Here is a 10,767-nt window from a genome sequence, read left to right as displayed (position 1 = left end):
TCGTGGATCCCGTGTTGGCTACTCAGGTCTAGTTAGGTGGTTAATGGCTTCGATGGGATCTGCACCGACACTAAAGTGATCGTGCTGTGGTACCCCGCTTGTGGGGAAAGTGTACACCTCTGCAAAGTTAAAAACTTTTCGAATAGCCGTGCCCACGGTATTGGGCGAGTTACGGTTTGGTCACATGACTAGATTTTCTTTGGAGGAATGGTTTTGATGTGAGTTATTTTGGAAAGTGTCCGGCAGTTGTGCCGTGTGCTATGGCGGATGAGGAGTCCGATAACAACTTGAAACTTGGATCCTGTGTGGATCAATCCTACTCGGTTACAAAAGAATTTTTTTAAGAAAAACCTTTTTCAAAATAAACCCTTGCATGTGTAAAAACTGGCTTTACTGCAAATGAACCTGAGCCTTCTCCTTGATATATCCTGTGCATATGCTTTGTATCCCCCTCCGTGGAGGAGGTTGGACTTGCTGAGTACTTTTGTACTCACCCCGATATATGTTGTTGCTTCAGAGGAAGATCCGAACTTCGTGGTTAAAGACGTCGAGTAGAGGTTGCATCCGCACCCAACGCTGCCTGTGGTGATGGCCCTTTGCAGGATGCTTCCGCTAGCGCGTTACTCTGAGCCTGAGCTGAACCCCATTTGGGTCGTGCTTTGGAGTATAGTTGTCGTCTTTTTACTTCTTATTATTGTGTGTATCGAGTGCCCGCCTCCGTGGAGGTTGTACGATGACTGAACTATCTGAGGAATAAATGTGTTATCAACCTCATGGGACTGATATTTGTATCACATTTAGTCTCTACTTATGTGGGGATGCTTCAGGTGGTATCAGAGCCGTCATTGGCTGTAGGACGCGACCATTAGGATTGAAAAAGCTCTTTTGACCAAAACAAAAGCTTTACAAAACCTCTTACCCCTTTTGCCCTATTGAAAAATTGATTTACACCCTGGTTCCTTTCAGATGGCCGTAGAAGGATGGGTCACCAGCCGCTTCTTGGAAGACCCCGGGTTCCCCATGCTGCTGTTTGCCTGCATGGACCATCTCAGCATCTATGAGTGTCCAGAGTACGCCATCATGGAGTATGAGGATCGTGGAACCCCCCGGTGTGAGATAACCGTCTGCATCGGGAAGAGCAGCCGTTACCCCGACATTCAGCCATGGAGCGTGACGACCATTGGATTTCATCACCAAGACATGTACCAGAAGGCAGCTCGAAAGGCTTTGCGCCATCTGTGCCTGATTTATGAGAAGCACGTTGGCCACACACCAATGAGGTTCTATCCTCCTGCCAAGAAGGACCGCCCGGTTTGGTTGGCCCGGGTAAGGAGTTTGAAAGAACGTGGCCAGCATGAGGATAGTCCCACTGTGCTCAACATAGCAGCCTATCTCCTCACCTTGGATGAGTATTGTGATAAACAGCATGCGAAGCTGAAGCAGCAGATTTGCAGAGCTGAGGATGCAGAGATTACTGTGAGGAGGCTCCAAGTAAAGTTGGCAGCTGCCGAAGCACGAGCTGCTACGGCCCAGGTGAATGAGGTCGCCGCCATTGAGGCCCTCAAGGAGGCTGAAGAATGGCACTCCAAGGAAAGAAAGGAAGCCCACCTTGTTGGACTCACCCGAAGGAGGATGCAGGCCTCCGAGCGAGAGGAGTTTCCGATCTTGGAAGGAATTCCAATCGCCCGAGGATCCAGCAAGAGAAAGAGTCTTATCGCCTCATTAGCATCACCACCTACAGGACCTACCCATGAGGGTTCTGATCCAGAAGCTGCAAAAGGAAAAGAGCCACTACCACTGACTCAGCCCAGACCAATGGAGGATGTGTGTTCTCTTCTTGTTCCAAGGGGAGAGCCCACTCAAGCCAACAAACCCGCCTAAGTGCCAGTGATCGTCAAAGGATGAAGCCATGTGGTCCAGAGTTTAGAGTTGTACCCCCTTCTTTTGGAGTCTGTGTACTCGGTCGTGTAGTGCATGTTTTGGCCTTGCCCAAGTGTTGGACCACCCCTCCCCCTTTGCAAAAATAAAATTGTATGTGCTTGTTGTTTGTTAGTCTGTGTGCTTGTCGGCAGGAGATGGATTCTGCCTTTTCGAAAATATGAAATGAATAACTTAAACATCACCTTAATCCCAATCTAAGTCTCATGAGAGTCCTACTCAATCGGCTGATACCTCCCAAGAGGGCCACCATGACCACCCCCAAGTCAGTCTAAAGCCACCCCTAGTGCAGAAATGCAGCAGGGTGTGCGAGGATAAGCCCCTACCCAAGAAGAACAAAAAGTAAGCTAGCATGAAGGTGGAGAAGAAAGTCAAGTGAGGTCACAACAGCCACCACCCTCACTAGCTATTGATTTGGAACAAGTTATGAACAATCAGACCTTTCTGCTGGAAGCTTTGGCCAATGCCATCACCCGTCCAAGGTCCCGCGGACAAGGCATGAATGATAAGTTGACGAATTTACTACGGACCAAGGCCAACTTTGTCAGGTTCCAACCGAGTGCTCATCCACGACAACAACAACACCACCAACAACATCCAGTAGATGAGACAGCCCCAGTTGTCATTTGGATGAGCCCGCGTTAACCACATTAGCGCACAAGAGGCTTAAGATCTTGGGGCATAGTGCTCAGTGAAGTTTCTAGTCAGCTCGGCTCTTGCAACAGTATTATTTGATTCTGGAGCATCACATTCATTCATATCATCATGCTTTGTGGAGAAGCACAATATACCTACAGTACTACTAAGGATAAATGTGAGCATTGGAATGGATTGGTTAAGCCTGCATGATGGTCACATAGGATGTGTCGACAAGGTCGTACACCTAACCAACCCAGATGGAGTGCAAGTGATTTGCCATACTCGGGGAAGTGGACCAGACCTGATGATTTTTAGCATGGAAGCTAAGACCCTAGAAGAAGTTCCGGTAGTGGACGAATACCCTGATGTTTTCCCAGAAGAACTCCCCGGAATGCCACCTAACAGAGATATAGAGTTTGTTATTGACCTTATCCCCAGAACCTCTCCTATTGCCAAGAGACCCTATAGGATGGTAGCCTCAGAATTGACAGAGTTGAAGAAACAGTTAGGAGAATTGCAACAAAGTGGTTTCGTCAGACCCAGTTCATCCCCGTGGGGAGCCCTAGTCCTTTTTGTCAAGAAGAAGGACGGAAGTATGAGGATGTGTGTAGATTACCGTGCACTAAATGAAGTCACCATCAAGAATAAGTATTCACTCCCCAGGATTGATGATCTCTTTGATCAACTAAAAGGAGCCAAGTATTTCTCCAAGATTGATCTCAGATCAGGATATCATCAACTCAAGATTAAGGAAAGTGACATCCCGAAGACAGCTTTTGTCACCCGTTATGGGCAGTTTGAGTTTACGGTGATGTCTTTTGGACTCACCAATGCACCTGCTTATTTCATGAATCTCATGAATAAGGTGTTTACGGATGAGTTAGACAAGTTTGTCGTAGTCTTTATTGACGACATACTCATCTACTCCAAAAGTGCTCAAGAGCATGAGTAACACTTAAGAGTGGTTTTGGAAAAGCTAAGAGCACACAAGCTATATGCCAAATTCAGCAAGTGTGAATTTTGGCTTGAGAAAGTAGCTTTTCTTGGTCATATTTTGACCGCAGAAGGAGTAGCAGTTGACCCCGAGAAAATTGAGGCAGTTTCCAACAGGCAACAGCTGACCAATGTTAGTGAACTCAGAAGTTTTCTTGGATTAACTGGGTATTATCGAAGGTTCATTGAATGATTTTCCAAGATAGCCCGGACTATGACGGAACTACTTTGGAAGGATAAGAAATTCTCTTGGATAGAGTCATGTGAAATGAGTTTCCAGGAATTTAAGGAAAGATTGACGACCTCCCCAGTTCTAACCCTACCGGATATTCATCGGGACTTTGTCATCTATTGTGATGCATCCCGACAAGGATTAGGGTGTGTCCTTATGCAAGATGGGAAAGTAGTTGCATATGCTTCCTGCCAGCTCAAGCCTCATGAGCAGAATTACCTAACCCATGACTTGGAGTTTGCAGCCGTAGTGCATGCCCTCAAAATCTGGGGACATTATCTGATCAAGAATAAATGTGAGGTTTACACTGACCATAAGAGTCTGAAGTACATCTTCACTCAACCAGATTTGAACTTAAGGCAAAGAAGGTGGCTGGAATTGGTTAAGGATTATAATTTGGAAATCCATTACCACCCTGGCACAGCTAATATGGTAGCAGATGCCTTAAGCCGCAAACCTCACAAGAAACTTAGGCCCAAGAATGCCCATCTACAGGAAGAAATGTCACAACTGAATGTGCAAATCATTCCTCAAGGATCTCACCGCAAGTTGAGTGTCCAGCCTACCTTAGAAGAAGAAATTAGAAAGGCCCAAAGTTTGGACCAGGATTTGATGAAAATCCATAAGCACACTGGAGAAAATAAGGCACCAGATTTTAGAGTAGATGACAAAGAAACCTTATGGTATAAGAACCGGATTTGTGTGCCCAAAGAAGGAAAATTTCGGCACATTATCATGGACGAAGCCCATAACTCGGCATACTCCATCCACCCAGGAGATACCAAAATGTATATGGATTTGAGGCAAAAATATTGGTGGAATGGAATGAAGGCAGATATCGCCCAGTTTGTCGCCCATTGTGATATTTGCCAAAGTGTCAAAGCCGAGCATCAGAAGCCAGCTGGGTTATTGCAACCATTACCTATCTTGGTTTGGAAATGGGATGAGATTGGTATGGATTTTGTAGTTGGTTTACCCAAGACCCAGAAAGGAAATGACTCTATATGGGTGATAGTGGATCGACTTACCAAGGTCGCTCACTACTTGCCTGTACGGACAACCTATTGTGGAGAAAAATTAGCCCGACTCTATGTAGACCACATAGTGAAGTTGCATGGTGTGCCCAGCAAAATTATTTCGGATAGAGGGACCCAATTTACATCTAAGTTTTGGAGAAGCCTGCCTAAAGCCATGGGCACGAAATTGGATTTTAGTTCGGCCTACCACACCCAGACTGATGGCTAGACAGAAAGAGTAAATCAAATTATGGAAGATATGCTAAGAGCTTGTGTCCTTACCTATGGTAAGGATTGGGAACAGAGTTTGCCCTATGCTGAGTTTTCATACAACAACAGCTATCAAGCAAGATTAGGCATGTCGCCTTTTGAGTCTCTTTATGGAAGAAAGTGTAGGACCCCTTTGATGTGGTCAGAAGTAGGAGAGCGCACTCTAACCGGACCAGCTCTCATAAAAGAGGCAGAGGACCGTGTGGCTAAGATTAGAGAGAAGCTAAAAATAGCCCAATCACGGCAGAAGAGTTATGTAGACAAGCGTAGAAGAGAATTATGTTTTGAGGTTGGAGATTTTGTATACCTTAAGGTCTCTCCGATTCGGGGGACTCGAAGGTTTCAAGTTCAAGGAAAACTAGCTCCTCCGTATATTGGACCATACCAAGTAGTGAAAAGAGTTGGAGCGGTAGCATACCGTATTCGACTACCCGAGGAAATGTCAGATATTGTGGTGGAACCACCCAAAAGACTGGGCCCGGGTGAACTGATCTTCGTTGCTAAGCAACTCGGACCCAAATCGGCACGCACTGGTAGTTCCTCGAGTGAAGCCTCGATGAAAACCACGCTATTCTAGGATCGCGCAGACAACACTCACACGAAGGTGAGCCCAGAGATTACAACACAGAACATCTCATACATCTCAGAGTGATTGCAGCGGAAGATAAATTTATTACAAATCGAGTTTAGAGTAGTAAAGTTCTATAGAGTTCAACTACTCAAATTATTCAAGTCTCATTGTTTTAGTGGAAACAGTAAATGATAACTAACGAAAGGATGTGACGCATCGATAAAGCCCGTACAAAAGCGTCACTCAGCGGGAGGGTGGTCAGATACTTAAGCTTACCGATTACCATATTTCTCGGTATATGGCTAGTACTTTCAAACGCTAAACAAAATGAGCCACACACCGCGACCTTACCATTTTGACTACATCGGCGGGGTATCACAACTACACAACCCCGCCCGTTGTCCTTATATTTCAGCAGAAATTTAAAGTCAGTCAATTCCTATATGCTCGCGAGAGGCAGGAAACCACTCGACTTCTACCGTTCCTAATTAGCAGGGCAACTAGTCGATCAAAAGATCCGGATATCAAATATAGGTACCTAGGGATCCTGCATCTAAGGTTTTCGATCAACGCATAGAAAATTTAAATGCAGAAATAAAATTATTACAACACATTATGAATAGTTAGATGAATAATAACTCTGTAAATAATGGGATTATGCACCGGAGCTTGCCTTCTTGGGCACTGTCAGGCAGAGAAACTTCTGGGGCTTGGCCCGGGTCTTGAGCTAAGTTAGTGAAATTCAGATTAGCCTCCTGAACAACGCAAGAGTCCGCGGGCACCAGTTCGTATTCTCCGTCAGCAAGATTAACCGTTTCTATATGCAATGCAAGATTATGAGTTACAACAAAATAAAGGATTTCTTTCCTTCACGATAAAGTTGTAGTCCAAAAATAACTTAGAGATGATCTTTGTGAACTTATTTATTGGGCAGTCATTTATGGAGTAGTATTTATTACTATATTTCTTCATGAATGAGTGTGTGGGTTGATTTTCAGTGTAAGCATTAAAACAAAGCATGTTTTCACAATTTCATAATAGAAAATCTATTCATAAACTAGTGATGAAAATTTAATGTAGAACAGCTCAGATATTTTAGCATCTACTGTATCAATTTCAGCATCTAAACCATAGAGCATTTAATCATAATAATTCAGGCAAACAGATTACTCTAAATACTTCACCAATTTGCAAAGGATGATTGATATGGTTTCTTGCGCTAGAATTTTTACAGAAGCATCTATATAGCATCTACTCAGTACTGTAAAATTTTCAGGTTTTATTTTCTTAAGTATCAGAGGGTATAAAATTAACAAAATCATCAAGCTATTGACTAAGATTAATTCCACAGAGAGTTATACAAGGGATATGATCCTCAAAATTTTATCAGAACCTATATATGGTCCAAGAATGTTCCATAAAAATTAGTAAGTATTATTTCTACCAGATTAATTAATTATGCATTTAAGTTTACATGAGCTTCCATATTAATTCAAGACTTAAGATGATCAGTGCTGCAGGTGAAATTTTTTCCATAGAAATAATAAACTCTATATAATAACATTTTCAAAAATCATGATCAGATATGGTCTAGTTTACCCAGAAAAAAATAATAATCCTAACCATGATATAGTAAGCATGATTTTTAATTGAAGAAACACTCAGCAACTATAGCCCAAATTTTGCAGGCATGATTACAGAACCATAATAATACTCCAGAAATAAATCTAGATTTTTCTAGGTACATTAACTATATATGATGAATTAAGTAGGTTTAAGAAAGATTAATCATGGTATATAGCAAACTAACTCTAACAGTTCTGAAATTTATGGATTAGCAAGGTTTCAGTTACACATGCATTTATAAAAAATTCCAGAGCAAGGTCATGTCCATAATTTACAGCATTAAATCATGGAATGATTTAACAGATTTGAGAATCTTGATTGTTCTAACAAGTTAACAGTTTTAACTGGGTGTCATATTTCGACCATAAGCTTAACATTCCAACAGTGCCAACATATCCAAAAACCATAGTCATTCAATGAGCAAAACTTCTAGAACAATCATGGGTTGGTTTTCTTATTCTTTTTCATAGATTAAAATAGGTAGAGTTTCTGTAGATTTTAGTGTAACATAACTTGTAGATTTTGTTGTTAGGATTCCAGATCAGTTGAGTTTGCATTTTTATGATTTTTTTGTGATTTGTTATGCATTTTCAAAGTTCACTGCCAAACTCTGAAAAACTTGCAACTAGAACCTTAACCGAAAAAGAGAAATTACAACCGGATCCTTCTCTAGCCTTCTCCGCCGTTGCATCTTGCCGGTGGTGTTCTGTTAGGCAGGGCTTATCAGGGCTGGAAAGGGGAGGCACGTTGGGTAGAGGAGTTCGAGAGCTACCTACCCAGGTCGGTGTTCGGGTCGGTGGTGACCGGAATCGTGCTCGTCGGCCGTGATGGAGGCGGTGGCGCTCGGGTCGTCGACGGTGCGGGTGAAGGAGAGCTCGGGGTGGTCGAATGTCGAGTGCACGAGCACCGCGAGAGCGTGAGGGAGCTCCTGGGGTAGATGTCATGCTCGGTCTCCGCCGGATTTGGCCGGTCCGCGGCAAGCCTTGAGCTCGCCGGCGGCGGCGCGAAAGGGCAACGGCGTCTGGGTGGGTTCTGGTGGGATTTAGCGTGCGTGTGAGCTTCACTGGGGTTGGGTGAGGCTGCTGGTACGGTCGGGTGAGGCAATGTGGGTCGGGGTTGGCCTGCCCGCGCGAGCTCGAGCTCGCCGGCAATGGCGGGTGGCGGAGGGAAAGGGGAAATGAGGGGGTCGCGCGACGGCGCGGGTTCTGGTCCTATTTATAGGCGAGGACGCTTAAGAGTGAAGGAGTGAAGCTCCTAGGGAGGTCGAATCGGCCTGGGCACACTCGGCGGCGAGGTGGCGACCGGAGGGGGCGGCGCTGCGCATGGCGGAGTGGCGCCTCGCCAGCAGGCCTGAGTGGCGCCTCGCCAGCAGGCCTGAGGTGCGTGGCGAGTAGGGGAGAGACCAGCTAGCGTGCCAGGCGGCAAGTTTGAGGTCCACTGGGGGTCCAGATGGACGTGGACGACGTCCACCGCACGCTGGCGGCGGGTGGTGCGCTGCGGCAGAGGACAGGGGAGGGGAGATAGAGGTAGGGGCCTGTCTGCAATTTCTAAAAATTCAGGGACCTCTAGGTAAACTAAAATTTTCTCTGGTTTCCGGGGCTCAAATGAAAAGGTGTTGAATACCAAACTTGCATAACTTTTCAAGATCTGCAACTTTTGTTTTATGCAAATTTTCATTTGATTTTTGGATGGTTTTGGCTGAAGGTTCAAATGAGCACGTGTCATTTAAGGTACCATTTATAACCCAAACTTATTTTTGTGCACATTTTTTAATATGATTTTGAGTAGGTTTTTAACCCTTTTTCTCTCCCATTTTAATTCCATTTGTATAGTTTGACTTTTATTTGACCTTTACTTTTTGAATGTAATTCCCAATTACTTCCTTTAAGTTTTATTTGGATAAAGTGTTCTGTATTTAAGTGCACAGACACCAGAGGTGTCACAAATATACACCCGATATTTCATGTCTCCCAGCTAAGGAAGTGTTTACTAGTACCTGAAGAGGAAATAGTACATGTGGAGACAATTGACCTGCAAAAGGATCTTCGGTATCAAGAAGTGCCGGTCAAAATTCTGGACACTATCACCAAAAGGACAAGGAATTCAGAAGTACGGATTTGCAAAGTCCAATGGAGCAGACATGGAATAGAAGAAGCCACTTAGGAATGCGAAGACGCGTTGAAAAAGGAATTTCGCCATCTGTTCATAACTCAGCCAAATCTCGAGGGCGAGATTCATTTTAAGTGGGGTAGGTTTGTAACATCCGTAAAAATCATCCAAATAAATCACCCATTAAAAATGCATTTTCAAAATATTTTTCACCGCTGAGCTCAAATCATTCCAAATTCTTCTTCTGTCCGAGATCCCAATTCCCTGAAATCTTTTCCGGTGATCCACCATACCGACATCCGAATCAATCCCCGTTCCCTCCTTGTTTCTTTTTTTCTCATTCTGCATACACGACGCTTCCCTCCGAAGCCCCTCGCGACCGTCACCACGAATCCCGCCGGCGACTCTCTCTCCGTTTCCTTTTTTCGCTTTTCTCTTTTTGTTTTCTCCCTTCTTTCTTCCTTCTCCCTTCTCCTTTTCCCCACGCGCTGCACACGAGCAGAGCTCGGCGCGAGCGCCCCGACCACCCCTGCCACCACCACACCGTCCATCCCTCTGCGCCACCCATCCCTCTTCGCGGCCACGCCTCCTTGCCCGCCTCGTCGCTCGCGCTCACCCCGGCACCAGCTGCAGAGCTCGAGCTCGTGTAGCACGCTGCCGCATGGCGCCCCCGCCATTGGCCGCCTGCCATCCCACATGCCACCGCCTCTGCACGCCCCGTTCTCGCAGCCGCTACGCGCCACCGCCCACGCCTGCACACCATCACCTCGCCATCGCCTCCATGCCGATCCATGACACCGCACCGGCCCCCACCGCCATTACTGCCCGTGCTCGGAGCTCACCAGCCGGCCACCGCTCCCCCTCCTCCTTGCTCCACCCGGCCTATAAATAGGCCCTCCCCGACGCCCTCCATCCCCACAACACTGGCCTCCTCCGCTCACTCCTTCCCCACGCTCGCAGCGCCGCCGCCACGGCCATAGCCGCCGCCATCCACCCGCCGCGTGGGCAGCTCGCCTCGCACCATCTCCACCTAAGCTAACGGGCGTAATACGATCTCCCTACCCCCACGACCACCACCGCAGCCGCCGTAGCTCCACCCCAGCCCCGCAGCGCCGCCTCCACACCCGCCGCCGGCCACCTCCGCCCGCCGCCGTCGCGCCGCTTCGTCGCTCCATCTCCGCCCGAGGTGAGCAAGGGGAAGGAATCCCGTCGCCTCCCTCTCCGTTTTACCCCAATCCCCGGCCGCCACCATGCTCCGGACGGCCGGCAAGGGCCGCCGCGGCCCTTGCCCCCTCCCCTGTTTCGGTCGACAGGAGGAAGAAGAAGGGCGATTTTGCCCAAAACCCTGTCATGTTCCTCCTTTTCTTTTAAGA

This window comes from Panicum virgatum, chromosome 1N (assembly GCF_016808335.1).
Source record: "Panicum virgatum strain AP13 chromosome 1N, P.virgatum_v5, whole genome shotgun sequence".
NCBI lineage: Eukaryota > Viridiplantae > Streptophyta > Magnoliopsida > Poales > Poaceae > Panicum > Panicum virgatum.
Note: the sequence above shows the minus strand (reverse complement) of the source record.